Raw genomic sequence first — 14,521 nt, 5'->3', positions numbered from 1 at the left:
TGCAAAAGCTATTCGAACCCTTTTTGCTGGGCAAGTAGGACCTGTAAATCTACACAATATATAGTTCAAAGTTGGAGTCTATCATATTAGGTTTTGGATTTATAGCTGTTTTTGTGTCTATTGCTTCAAAAGCATTTTTAGATAATTTGTGTGTTCTGAAGAAACTACAAGAGATATCTAACCCAAACTTTCTGTGCAAGAGGGGCTTGTACATCTGCACAACATGTCTTTTAAAGTTTGAACTTATCTTATTGCATTTTTGAGTTATAGCAGTTTTTAAGTTTTTATTGCTCCAAAAGCCTTTTCAGCCCATGAACAGTTGTGTGCGTTTCGAAAAAAAGTGCAAGAGCTATTCAAACCCTTTTTGCTGGGCAAGTAGGACCTGTAAATCTACACAATACATAGTTCAAAGTTTGAGTCTATCATATTAGGTTTTTGATTTATAGCTGTTTTTGTGTCTATTGCTTCAAAAGCATTTTCAGATAATTTGTGTGTTCTGAAGAAACTACAAGAGATATCTAACCCAAACTTTCTGTGCAAGAGGGGCTTGTACATCTGCACAACATATTTTTTAAAGTTTGAACTTATCTTATTGCATTTTTGAGTTATAGCAGTTTTTAAGTTTTTATTGCTCCAAAAGCCTTTTCAGCCCATGAACAGTTGTTTGTGAGTTTTCGAAAAAAGTGCAAAAGCTATTCGAACCCTTTTTGCTGGGCAAGTAGGACCTGTAAATCTACACAATATATAGTTTAAAGTTGGAGTCTATCATATTAGGTTTTGGATTTATAGCTGTTTTTGTGTCTATTGCTTCAAAAGCATTTTTAGATCATTTGTGTGTTCTGAAGAAACTACAAGAGATATCTAACCCAAACTTTCTGTGCAAGAGGGGCTTGTACATCTGCACAACATGTCTTTTAAAGTTTGAACTTATCTTATTGCATTTTTGAGTTATAGCAGTTTTAACGTTTTTATTGCTCCAAAAGCCTTTTCAGCCCATGAACAGTTGTTTGTGAGTTTCGAAAAAAGTGCAAGAGCTATTCAAACCCTTTTTGCTGGGCAAGTAGGACCTGTAAATCTACACAATATATAGTTTAAAGTTTGAGTCTATCATATTAGGTTTTGGATTTATAGCTGTTTTTGTGTCTATTGCTTCAAAAGCATTTTCAGATAATTTGTGTGTTCTGAAGAAACTACAAGAGATATCTAACCCAAACTTTCTGTGCAAGAGGGGCTTGTACATCTGCACAACATGTCTTTTAAAGTTTGAACTTATCTTATTGCATTTTTGAGTTATGGCAGTTTTAAGTTTTTATTGCTCCAAAAGCCTTTTCAGCCCATGAACAGTTGTGTGCGTTTCGAAAAAAAGTGAAAGAGCTATTCAAACCCTTTTTGCTAGGCAAGTAGGACCTGTAAATCTACACAATAAATAGTTTAAAGTTTGAGTCTATCATATTAGGTTTTGGATTTATAGCTGTTTTTGTGTCTATTGCTTCAAAAGCATTTTCAGATAATTTGTGTGTTCTGAAGAAACTACAAGAGATATCTAACCCAAACTTTCTGTGCAAGAGGGGCTTGTACATCTGCACAACATATTTTTTAAAGTTTGAACTTATCTTATTGCATTTTTGAGTTATAGCAGTTTTTAAGTTTTTATTGCTCCAAAAGCCTTTTCAGCCCATGAACAGTTGTGTGCGTTTCGAAAAAAAGTGAAAGAGCTATTCAAACCCTTTTTGCTAGGCAAGTAGGACCTGTAAATCTACACAATACATAGTTTAAAGTTTGAGTCTATCATATTAGGTTTTGGATTTATAGCTGTTTTTGTGTCTATTGCTTCAAAAACATTTTCAGATATTTTGTGTGTTCTGAAGAAACTACAAGAGATATCTAACCCAAACTTTCTGTGCAAGAGGGGCTTGTACATCTGCACAACATGTCTTTTAAAGTTTGAACTTATCTTATTGAATTTTTGAGTTATAGCAGTTTTTACGTTTTTATTGCTCCAAAAGCCTTTTCAGCCCATGAACAGTTGTGTGCGTTTCGAAAAAAGAGCAAGAGCTATTCAAACCCTTTTTGCTGGGCAAGTAGGACCTGTAAATCTACACAATACATAGTTTAAAGTTTGAGTCTATCATATTAGGTTTTTGATTTATAGCTGTTTTTGTGTCTATTGCTTCAAAAGCATTTTCAGATAATTTGTGTGTTCTGAAGAAACTACAAGAGATATCTAACCCAAACTTTCTGTGCAAGAGGGGCTTGTACATCTGCACAACATATTTTTTAAAGTTTGAACTTATCTTATTGTATTTTTGAGTTATAGCAGTTTTAACGTTTTTATTGCTCCAAAAGCCTTTTCAGCCCATGAACAGTTGTTTGTGAGTTTCGAAAAAAGTGCAAGAGCTATTCAAACCCTTTTTGCTGGGCAAGTAGGACCTGTAAATCTACACAATATATAGTTTAAAGTTTGAGTCTATCATATTAGGTTTTGGATTTATAGCTGTTTTTGTGTCTATTGCTTCAAAAGCATTTTCAGATAATTTGTGTGTTCTGAAGAAACTACAAGAGATATCTAACCCAAACTTTCTGTGCAAGAGGGGCTTGTACATCTGCACAACATGTCTTTTAAAGTTTGAACTTATCTTATTGCATTTTTGAGTTATAACAGTTTTAACGTTTTTATTGCTCCAAAAGCCTTTTCAGCCCATGAACAGTTGTTTGTGAGTTTCGAAAAAAGTGCAAGAGCTATTAAAACCCTTTTTGCTGGGCAAGTAGGACCTGTAAATCTACACAATACATAGTTTAAAGTTTGAGTCTATCATATTAGGTTTTGGATTTATAGCTGTTTTTGTGTCTATTGCTTCAAAAGCATTTTCAGATAATTTGTGTGTTCTGAAGAAACTACAAGAGATATCTAACCCAAACTTTCTGTGCAAGAGGGGCTTGTACATCTGCACAACATGTCTTTTAAAGTTTGAACTTATCTTATTGCATTTTTGAGTTATAGCAGTTTTTAAGTTTTTATTGCTCCAAAAGCCTTTTCAGCCCATGAACAGTTGTTTGTGAGTTTCGAAAAAAGTGCAAGAGCTATTCAAACCCTTTTTGCTGGGCAAGTAGGACCTGTAAATCTACACAATATATAGTTTAAAGTTTGAGTCTATCATATTAGGTTTTGGATTTATAGCTGTTTTTGTGTCTATTGCTTCAAAAGCATTTTCAGATAATTTGTGTGTTCTGAAGAAACTACAAGAGATATCTAACCCAAACTTTCTGTGCAAGAGGGGCTTGTACATCTGCACAACATGTCTTTTAAAGTTTGAACTTATCTTATTGCATTTTTGAGTTATAACAGTTTTAACGTTTTTATTGCTCCAAAAGCCTTTTCAGCCCATGAACAGTTGTTTGTGAGTTTCGAAAAAAGTGCAAGAGCTATTCAAACCTTTTTTGCTGGGCAAGTAGGACCTGTAAATCTACACAATATATAGTTTAAAGTTTGAGTCTATCATATTAGGTTTTGGATTTATAGCTGTTTTTGTGTCTATTGCTTCAAAAGCATTTTCAGATAATTTGTGTGTTCTGAAGAAACTACAAGAGATATCTAACCCAAACTTTCTGTGCAAGAGGGGCTTGTACATCTGCACAACATGTCTTTTAAAGTTTGAACTTATCTTATTGAATTTTTGAGTTATAGCAGGTTTTACGTTTTTATTGCTCCAAAAGCCTTTTCAGCCCATGAACAGTTGTTTGTGAGTTTTCAAAAAAAGTGTAAAAGCTATTCGAACCCTTTTTGCTGGGCAAGTAGGACCTGTAAATCTACACAATATATAGTTCAAAGTTGGAGTCTATCATATTAGGTTTTGGATTTATAGCTGTTTTTGTGTCTATTGCTTCAAAAGCATTTTTAGATCATTTGTGTGTTCTGAAGAAACTACAAGAGATATCTAACCCAAACTTTCTGTGCAAGAGGGGCTTGTACATCTGCACAACATGTCTTTTAAAGTTTGAACTTATCTTATTGCATTTTTGAGTTATAGCAGTTTTTAAGTTTTTATTGCTCCAAAAGCCTTTTCAGCCCATGAACAGTTGTGTGCGTTTCGAAAAAAAGTGCAAGAGCTATTCAAACCCTTTTTGCTGGGCAAGTAGGACCTGTAAATCTACACAATACATAGTTCAAAGTTTGAGTCTATCATATTAGGTTTTGGATTTATAGCTGTTTTTGTGTCTATTGCTTCAAAAGCATTTTCAGATAATTTGTGTGTTCTGAAGAAACTACAAGAGATATCTAACCCAAACTTTCTGTGCAAGAGGGGCTTGTACATCTGCACAACATATTTTTTAAAGTTTGAACTTATCTTATTGCATTTTTGAGTTATAGCAGTTTTTAAGTTTTTATTGCTCCAAAAGCCTTTTCAGCCCATGAACAGTTGTTTGTGAGTTTCGAAAAAAGTGCAAGAGCTATTCAAACCCTTTTTGCTGGGCAAGTAGGACCTGTAAATCTACACAATATATAGTTTAAAGTTTGAGTCTATCATATTAGGTTTTGGATTTATAGCTGTTTTTGTGTCTATTGCTTCAAAAGCATTTTCAGATAATTTGTGTGTTCTGAAGAAACTACAAGAGATATCTAACCCAAACTTTCTGTGCAAGAGGGGCTTGTACATCTGCACAACATGTCTTTTAAAGTTTGAACTTATCTTATTGCATTTTTGAGTTATAACAGTTTTAACGTTTTTATTGCTCCAAAAGCCTTTTCAGCCCATGAACAGTTGTTTGTGAGTTTCGAAAAAAGTGCAAGAGCTATTCAAACCTTTTTTGCTGGGCAAGTAGGACCTGTAAATCTACACAATATATAGTTTAAAGTTTGAGTCTATCATATTAGGTTTTGGATTTATAGCTGTTTTTGTGTCTATTGCTTCAAAAGCATTTTCAGATAATTTGTGTGTTCTGAAGAAACTACAAGAGATATCTAACCCAAACTTTCTGTGCAAGAGGGGCTTGTACATCTGCACAACATGTCTTTTAAAGTTTGAACTTATCTTATTGAATTTTTGAGTTATAGCAGTTTTTACGTTTTTATTGCTCCAAAAGCCTTTTCAGCCCATGAACAGTTGTTTGTGAGTTTTCAAAAAAAGTGCAAAAGCTATTCGAACCCTTTTTGCTGGGCAAGTAGGACCTGTAAATCTACACAATATATAGTTCAAAGTTGGAGTCTATCATATTAGGTTTTGGATTTATAGCTGTTTTTGTGTCTATTGCTTCAAAAGCATTTTTAGATCATTTGTGTGTTCTGAAGAAACTACAAGAGATATCTAACCCAAACTTTCTGTGCAAGAGGGGCTTGTACATCTGCACAACATGTCTTTTAAAGTTTGAACTTATCTTATTGCATTTTTGAGTTATAGCAGTTTTTAAGTTTTTATTGCTCCAAAAGCCTTTTCAGCCCATGAACAGTTGTGTGCGTTTCGAAAAAAAGTGCAAGAGCTATTCAAACCCTTTTTGCTGGGCAAGTAGGACCTGTAAATCTACACAATACATAGTTCAAAGTTTGAGTCTATCATATTAGGTTTTGGATTTATAGCTGTTTTTGTGTCTATTGCTTCAAAAGCATTTTCAGATAATTTGTGTGTTCTGAAGAAACTACAAGAGATATCTAACCCAAACTTTCTGTGCAAGAGGGGCTTGTACATCTGCACAACATATTTTTTAAAGTTTGAACTTATCTTATTGCATTTTTGAGTTATAGCAGTTTTTAAGTTTTTATTGCTCCAAAAGCCTTTTCAGCCCATGAACAGTTGTGTGCGTTTCGAAAAAAAGTGAAAGAGCTATTCAAACCCTTTTTGCTAGGCAAGTAGGACCTGTAAATCTACACAATACATAGTTTAAAGTTTGAGTCTATCATATTAGGTTTTGGATTTATAGCTGTTTTTGTGTCTATTGCTTCAAAAACATTTTCAGATATTTTGTGTGTTCTGAAGAAACTACAAGAGATATCTAACCCAAACTTTCTGTGCAAGAGGGGCTTGTACATCTGCACAACATGTCTTTTAAAGTTTGAACTTATCTTATTGAATTTTTGAGTTATAGCAGTTTTTACGTTTTTATTGCTCCAAAAGCCTTTTCAGCCCATGAACAGTTGTGTGCGTTTCGAAAAAAGAGCAAGAGCTATTCAAACCCTTTTTGCTGGGCAAGTAGGACCTGTAAATCTACACAATACATAGTTTAAAGTTTGAGTCTATCATATTAGGTTTTTGATTTATAGCTGTTTTTGTGTCTTTTGCTTCAAAAGCATTTTCAGATAATTTGTGTGTTCTGAAGAAACTACAAGAGATATCTAACCCAAACTTTCTGTGCAAGAGGGGCTTGTACATCTGCACAACATATTTTTTAAAGTTTGAACTTATCTTATTGCATTTTTGAGTTATAGCAGTTTTAACGTTTTTATTGCTCCAAAAGCCTTTTCAGCCCATGAACAGTTGTTTGTGAGTTTCGAAAAAAGTGCAAGAGCTATTCAAACCCTTTTTGCTGGGCAAGTAGGACCTGTAAATCTACACAATATATAGTTTAAAGTTTGAGTCTATCATATTAGGTTTTGGATTTATAGCTGTTTTTGTGTCTATTGCTTCAAAAGCATTTTCAGATAATTTGTGTGTTCTGAAGAAACTACAAGAGATATCTAACCCAAACTTTCTGTGCAAGAGGGGCTTGTACATCTGCACAACATGTCTTTTAAAGTTTGAACTTATCTTATTGCATTTTTGAGTTATAACAGTTTTAACGTTTTTATTGCTCCAAAAGCCTTTTCAGCCCATGAACAGTTGTTTGTGAGTTTCGAAAAAAGTGCAAGAGCTATTCAAACCCTTTTTGCAGGGCAAGTAGGACCTGTAAATCTACACAATACATAGTTTAAAGTTTGAGTCTATCATATTAGGTTTTGGATTTATAGCTGTTTTTGTGTCTATTGCTTCAAAAGCATTTTCAGATAATTTGTGTGTTCTGAAGAAACTACAAGAGATATCTAACCCAAACTTTCTGTGCAAGAGGGGCTTGTACATCTGCACAACATGTCTTTTAAAGTTTGAACTTATCTTATTGCATTTTTGAGTTATAGCAGTTTTAACGTTTTTATTGCTCCAAAAGCCTTTTCAGCCCATGAACAGTTGTTTGTGAGTTTCGAAAAAAGTGCAAGAGCTATTCAAACCCTTTTTGCTGGGCAAGTAGGACCTGTAAATCTACACAATATATAGTTTAAAGTTTGAGTCTATCATATTAGGTTTTGGATTTATAGCTGTTTTTGTGTCTATTGCTTCAAAAGCATTTTCAGATAATTTGTGTGTTCTGAAGAAACTACAAGAGATATCTAACCCAAACTTTCTGTGCAAGAGGGGCTTGTACATCTGCACAACATATTTTTTAAAGTTTGAACTTATCTTATTGCATTTTTGAGTTATAGCAGTTTTTAAGTTTTTATTGCTCCAAAAGCCTTTTCAGCCCATGAACAGTTGTGTGCGTTTCGAAAAAAAGTGAAAGAGCTATTCAAACCCTTTTTGCTAGGCAAGTAGGACCTGTAAATCTACACAATACATAGTTTAAAGTTTGAGTCTATCATATTAGGTTTTGGATTTATAGCTGTTTTTGTGTCTATTGCTTCAAAAACATTTTCAGATATTTTGTGTGTTCTGAAGAAACTACAAGAGATATCTAACCCAAACTTTCTGTGCAAGAGGGGCTTGTACATCTGCACAACATGTCTTTTAAAGTTTGAACTTATCTTATTGAATTTTTGAGTTATAGCAGTTTTTACGTTTTTATTGCTCCAAAAGCCTTTTCAGCCCATGAACAGTTGTGTGCGTTTCGAAAAAAGAGCAAGAGCTATTCAAACCCTTTTTGCTGGGCAAGTAGGACCTGTAAATCTACACAATACATAGTTTAAAGTTTGAGTCTATCATATTAGGTTTTTGATTTATAGCTGTTTTTGTGTCTTTTGCTTCAAAAGCATTTTCAGATAATTTGTGTGTTCTGAAGAAACTACAAGAGATATCTAACCCAAACTTTCTGTGCAAGAGGGGCTTGTACATCTGCACAACATATTTTTTAAAGTTTGAACTTATCTTATTGCATTTTTGAGTTATAGCAGTTTTAACGTTTTTATTGCTCCAAAAGCCTTTTCAGCCCATGAACAGTTGTTTGTGAGTTTCGAAAAAAGTGCAAGAGCTATTCAAACCCTTTTTGCTGGGCAAGTAGGACCTGTAAATCTACACAATATATAGTTTAAAGTTTGAGTCTATCATATTAGGTTTTGGATTTATAGCTGTTTTTGTGTCTATTGCTTCAAAAGCATTTTCAGATAATTTGTGTGTTCTGAAGAAACTACAAGAGATATCTAACCCAAACTTTCTGTGCAAGAGGGGCTTGTACATCTGCACAACATGTCTTTTAAAGTTTGAACTTATCTTATTGCATTTTTGAGTTATAACAGTTTTAACGTTTTTATTGCTCCAAAAGCCTTTTCAGCCCATGAACAGTTGTTTGTGAGTTTCGAAAAAAGTGCAAGAGCTATTCAAACCCTTTTTGCAGGGCAAGTAGGACCTGTAAATCTACACAATACATAGTTTAAAGTTTGAGTCTATCATATTAGGTTTTGGATTTATAGCTGTTTTTGTGTCTATTGCTTCAAAAGCATTTTCAGATAATTTGTGTGTTCTGAAGAAACTACAAGAGATATCTAACCCAAACTTTCTGTGCAAGAGGGGCTTGTACATCTGCACAACATGTCTTTTAAAGTTTGAACTTATCTTATTGCATTTTTGAGTTATAGCAGTTTTAACGTTTTTATTGCTCCAAAAGCCTTTTCAGCCCATGAACAGTTGTTTGTGAGTTTCGAAAAAAGTGCAAGAGCTATTCAAACCCTTTTTGCTGGGCAAGTAGGACCTGTAAATCTACACAATATATAGTTTAAAGTTTGAGTCTATCATATTAGGTTTTGGATTTATAGCTGTTTTTGTGTCTATTGCTTCAAAAGCATTTTCAGATAATTTGTGTGTTCTGAAGAAACTACAAGAGATATCTAACCCAAACTTTCTGTGCAAGAGGGGCTTGTACATCTGCACAACATATTTTTTAAAGTTTGAACTTATCTTATTGCATTTTTGAGTTATAGCAGTTTTTAAGTTTTTATTGCTCCAAAAGCCTTTTCAGCCCATGAACAGTTGTGTGCGTTTCGAAAAAAAGTGAAAGAGCTATTCAAACCCTTTTTGCTAGGCAAGTAGGACCTGTAAATCTACACAATACATAGTTTAAAGTTTGAGTCTATCATATTAGGTTTTGGATTTATAGCTGTTTTTGTGTCTATTGCTTCAAAAACATTTTCAGATATTTTGTGTGTTCTGAAGAAACTACAAGAGATATCTAACCCAAACTTTCTGTGCAAGAGGGGCTTGTACATCTGCACAACATGTCTTTTGAAGTTTGAACTTATCTTATTGAATTTTTGAGTTATAGCAGTTTTTACGTTTTTATTGCTCCAAAAGCCTTTTCAGCCCATGAACAGTTGTGTGCGTTTCGAAAAAAGAGCAAGAGCTATTCAAACCCTTTTTGCTGGGCAAGTAGGACCTGTAAATCTACACAATACATAGTTTAAAGTTTGAGTCTATCATATTAGGTTTTTGATTTATAGCTGTTTTTGTGTCTATTGCTTCAAAAGCATTTTCAGATAATTTGTGTGTTCTGAAGAAACTACAAGAGATATCTAACCCAAACTTTCTGTGCAAGAGGGGCTTGTACATCTGCACAACATATTTTTTAAGTTTGAACTTATCTTATTGCATTTTTGAGTTATAGCAGTTTTAACGTTTTTATTGCTCCAAAAGCCTTTTCAGCCCATGAACAGTTGTTTGTGAGTTTCGAAAAAAGTGCAAGAGCTATTCAAACCCTTTTTGCTGGGCAAGTAGGACCTGTAAATCTACACAATATATAGTTTAAAGTTTGAGTCTATCATATTAGGTTTTGGATTTATAGCTGTTTTTGTGTCTATTGCTTCAAAAGCATTTTCAGATAATTTGTGTGTTCTCAAGAAACTACAAGAGATATCTAACCCAAACTTTCTGTGCAAGAGGGGCTTGTACATCTGCACAACATGTCTTTTAAAGTTTGAACTTATCTTATTGCATTTTTGAGTTATAACAGTTTTAACGTTTTTATTGCTCCAAAAGCCTTTTCAGCCCATGAACAGTTGTTTGTGAGTTTCGAAAAAAGTGCAAGAGCTATTCAAACCCTTTTTGCAGGGCAAGTAGGACCTGTAAATCTACACAATACATAGTTTAAAGTTTGAGTCTATCATATTAGGTTTTGGATTTATAGCTGTTTTTGTGTCTATTGCTTCAAAAGCATTTTCAGATAATTTGTGTGTTCTGAAGAAACTACAAGAGATATCTAACCCAAACTTTCTGTGCAAGAGGGGCTTGTACATCTGCACAACATGTCTTTTAAAGTTTGAACTTATCTTATTGCATTTTTGAGTTATAGCAGTTTTAACGTTTTTATTGCTCCAAAAGCCTTTTCAGCCCATGAACAGTTGTTTGTGAGTTTCGAAAAAAGTGCAAGAGCTATTCAAACCCTTTTTGCTGGGCAAGTAGGACCTGTAAATCTACACAATATATAGTTTAAAGTTTGAGTCTATCATATTAGGTTTTGGATTTATAGCTGTTTTTGTGTCTATTGCTTCAAAAGCATTTTCAGATAATTTGTGTGTTCTGAAGAAACTACAAGAGATATCTAACCCAAACTTTCTGTGCAAGAGGGGCTTGTACATCTGCACAACATATTTTTTAAAGTTTGAACTTATCTTATTGCATTTTTGAGTTATAGCAGTTTTTAAGTTTTTATTGCTCCAAAAGCCTTTTCAGCCCATGAACAGTTGTGTGCGTTTCGAAAAAAAGTGAAAGAGCTATTCAAACCCTTTTTGCTAGGCAAGTAGGACCTGTAAATCTACACAATACATAGTTTAAAGTTTGAGTCTATCATATTAGGTTTTGGATTTATAGCTGTTTTTGTGTCTATTGCTTCAAAAACATTTTCAGATATTTTGTGTGTTCTGAAGAAACTACAAGAGATATCTAACCCAAACTTTCTGTGCAAGAGGGGCTTGTACATCTGCACAACATGTCTTTTGAAGTTTGAACTTATCTTATTGAATTTTTGAGTTATAGCAGTTTTTACGTTTTTATTGCTCCAAAAGCCTTTTCAGCCCATGAACAGTTGTTTGTGAGTTTCGAAAAAAGTGCAAGAGCTATTCAAACCTTTTTTGCTGGGCAAGTAGGACCTGTAAATCTACACAATATATAGTTTAAAGTTTGAGTCTATCATATTAGGTTTTGGATTTATAGCTGTTTTTGTGTCTATTGCTTCAAAAGCATTTTCAGATAATTTGTGTGTTCTGAAGAAACTACAAGAGATATCTAACCCAAACTTTCTGTGCAAGAGGGGCTTGTACATCTGCACAACATGTCTTTTAAAGTTTGAACTTATCTTATTGAATTTTTGAGTTATAGCAGTTTTTACGTTTTTATTGCTCCAAAAGCCTTTTCAGCCCATGAACAGTTGTGTGCGTTTCGAAAAAAGTGCAAGAGCTATTCAAACCCTTTTTGCAGGGCAAGTAGGACCTGTAAATCTACACAATACATAGTTTAAAGTTTGAGTCTATCATATTAGGTTTTGGATTTATAGCTGTTTTTGTGTCTATTGCTTCAAAAGCATTTTCAGATAATTTGTGTGTTCTGAAGAAACTACAAGAGATATCTAACCCAAACTTTCTGTGCAAGAGGGGCTTGTACATCTGCAGAACATGTCTTTTAAAGTTTGAACTTATCTTATTGCATTTTTGAGTTATAGCAGTTTTTAAGTTTTTATTGCTCCAAAAGCCTTTTCAGCCCATGAACAGTTGTGTGCGTTTCGAAAAAAAGTGAAAGAGCTATTCAAACCCTTTTTGCTAGGCAAGTAGGACCTGTAAATCTACACAATACATAGTTTAAAGTTTGAGTCTATCATATTAGGTTTTGGATTTATAGCTGTTTTTGTGTCTATTGCTTCAAAAACATTTTCAGATATTTTGTGTGTTCTGAAGAAACTACAAGAGATATCTAACCCAAACTTTCTGTGCAAGAGGGGCTTGTACATCTGCACAACATGTCTTTTAAAGTTTGAACTTATCTTATTGAATTTTTGAGTTATAGCAGTTTTTACGTTTTTATTGCTCCAAAAGCCTTTTCAGCCCATGAACAGTTGTGTGCGTTTCGAAAAAAGAGCAAGAGCTATTCAAACCCTTTTTGCTGGGCAAGTAGGACCTGTAAATCTACACAATACATAGTTTAAAGTTTGAGTCTATCATATTAGGTTTTTGATTTATAGCTGTTTTTGTGTCTATTGCTTCAAAAGCATTTTCAGATAATTTGTGTGTTCTGAAGAAACTACAAGAGATATCTAACCCAAACTTTCTGTGCAAGAGGGGCTTGTACATCTGCACAACATATTTTTTAAAGTTTGAACTTATCTTATTGAATTTTTGAGTTATAGCAGTTTTTACGTTTTTATTGCTCCAAAAGCCTTTTCAGCCCATGAACAGTTGTGTGCGTTTCGAAAAAAGTGCAAGAGCTATTCAAACCCTTTTTGCTGGGCAAGTAGGACCTGTAAATCTACACAATACATAGTTTAAAGTTTGAGTCTATCATATTAGGGTTTGGATTTATAGCTGTTTTTGTGTCTATTGCTTCAAAAGCATTTTCAGATAATTTGTGTGTTCTGAAGAAACTACAAGAGATATCTAACCCAAACTTTCTGTGCAAGAGGGGCTTGTACATCTGCACAACATATTTTTTAAAGTTTGAACTTATCTTATTGCATTTTTGAGTTATAGCAGTTTTTAAGTTTTTATTGCTCCAAAAGCCTTTTCAGCCCATGAACAGTTGTTTGTGAGTTTTCAAAAAAAGTGCAAAAGCTATTCGAACCCTTTTTGCTGGGCAAGTAGGACCTGTAAATCTACACAATATATAGTTCAAAGTTGGAGTCTATCATATTAGGTTTTGGATTTATAGCTGTTTTTGTGTCTATTGCTTCAAAAGCATTTTTAGATCATTTGTGTGTTCTGAAGAAACTACAAGAGATATCTAACCCAAACTTTCTGTGCAAGAGGGGCTTGTACATCTGCACAACATGTCTTTTAAAGTTTGAACTTATCTTATTGCATTTTTGAGTTATAGCAGTTTTTAAGTTTTTATTGCTCCAAAAGCCTTTTCAGCCCATGAACAGTTGTGTGCGTTTCGAAAAAAAGTGCAAGAGCTATTCAAACCCTTTTTGCTGGGCAAGTAGGACCTGTAAATCTACACAATACATAGTTCAAAGTTTGAGTCTATCATATTAGGTTTTTGATTTATAGCTGTTTTTGTGTCTATTGCTTCAAAAGCATTTTCAGATAATTTGTGTGTTCTGAAGAAACTACAAGAGATATCTAACCCAAACTTTCTGTGCAAGAGGGGCTTGTACATCTGCACAACATATTTTTTAAAGTTTGAACTTATCTTATTGCATTTTTGAGTTATAGCAGTTTTAACGTTTTTATTGCTCCAAAAGCCTTTTCAGCCCATGAACAGTTGTTTGTGAGTTTCGAAAAAAGTGCAAGAGCTATTCAAACCCTTTTTGCTGGGCAAGTAGGACCTGTAAATCTACACAATATATAGTTTAAAGTTTGAGTCTATCATATTAGGTTTTGGATTTATAGCTGTTTTTGTGTCTATTGCTTCAAAAGCATTTTCAGATAATTTGTGTGTTCTGAAGAAACTACAAGAGATATCTAACCCAAACTTTCTGTGCAAGAGGGGCTTGTACATCTGCACAACATATTTTTTAAAGTTTGAACTTATCTTATTGCATTTTTGAGTTATAGCAGTTTTTAAGTTTTTATTGCTCCAAAAGCCTTTTCAGCCCATGAACAGTTGTGTGCGTTTCGAAAAAAAGTGAAAGAGCTATTCAAACCCTTTTTGCTAGGCAAGTAGGACCTGTAAATCTACACAATACATAGTTTAAAGTTTGAGTCTATCATATTAGGTTTTGGATTTATAGCTGTTTTTGTGTCTATTGCTTCAAAAACATTTTCAGATATTTTGTGTGTTCTGAAGAAACTACAAGAGATATCTAACCCAAACTTTCTGTGCAAGAGGGGCTTGTACATCTGCACAACATGTCTTTTGAAGTTTGAACTTATCTTATTGAATTTTTGAGTTATAGCAGTTTTTACGTTTTTATTGCTCCAAAAGCCTTTTCAGCCCATGAACAGTTGTGTGCGTTTCGAAAAAAGAGCAAGAGCTATTCAAACCCTTTTTGCTGGGCAAGTAGGACCTGTAAATCTACACAATACATAGTTTAAAGTTTGAGTCTATCATATTAGGTTTTTGATTTATAGCTGTTTTTGTGTCTATTGCTTCAAAAGCATTTTCAGATAATTTGTGTGTTCTGAAGAAACTACAAGAGATATCTAACC

The sequence above is a fragment of the Eucyclogobius newberryi genome, unplaced genomic scaffold (genome assembly GCF_026437365.1).
Source record: "Eucyclogobius newberryi isolate DKJ021-1_F unplaced genomic scaffold, fEucNew1.0.hap1 SCAF_9, whole genome shotgun sequence".
Lineage (NCBI taxonomy): Eukaryota > Metazoa > Chordata > Actinopteri > Gobiiformes > Gobiidae > Eucyclogobius > Eucyclogobius newberryi.
This window is presented reverse-complemented; position numbering follows the sequence as displayed.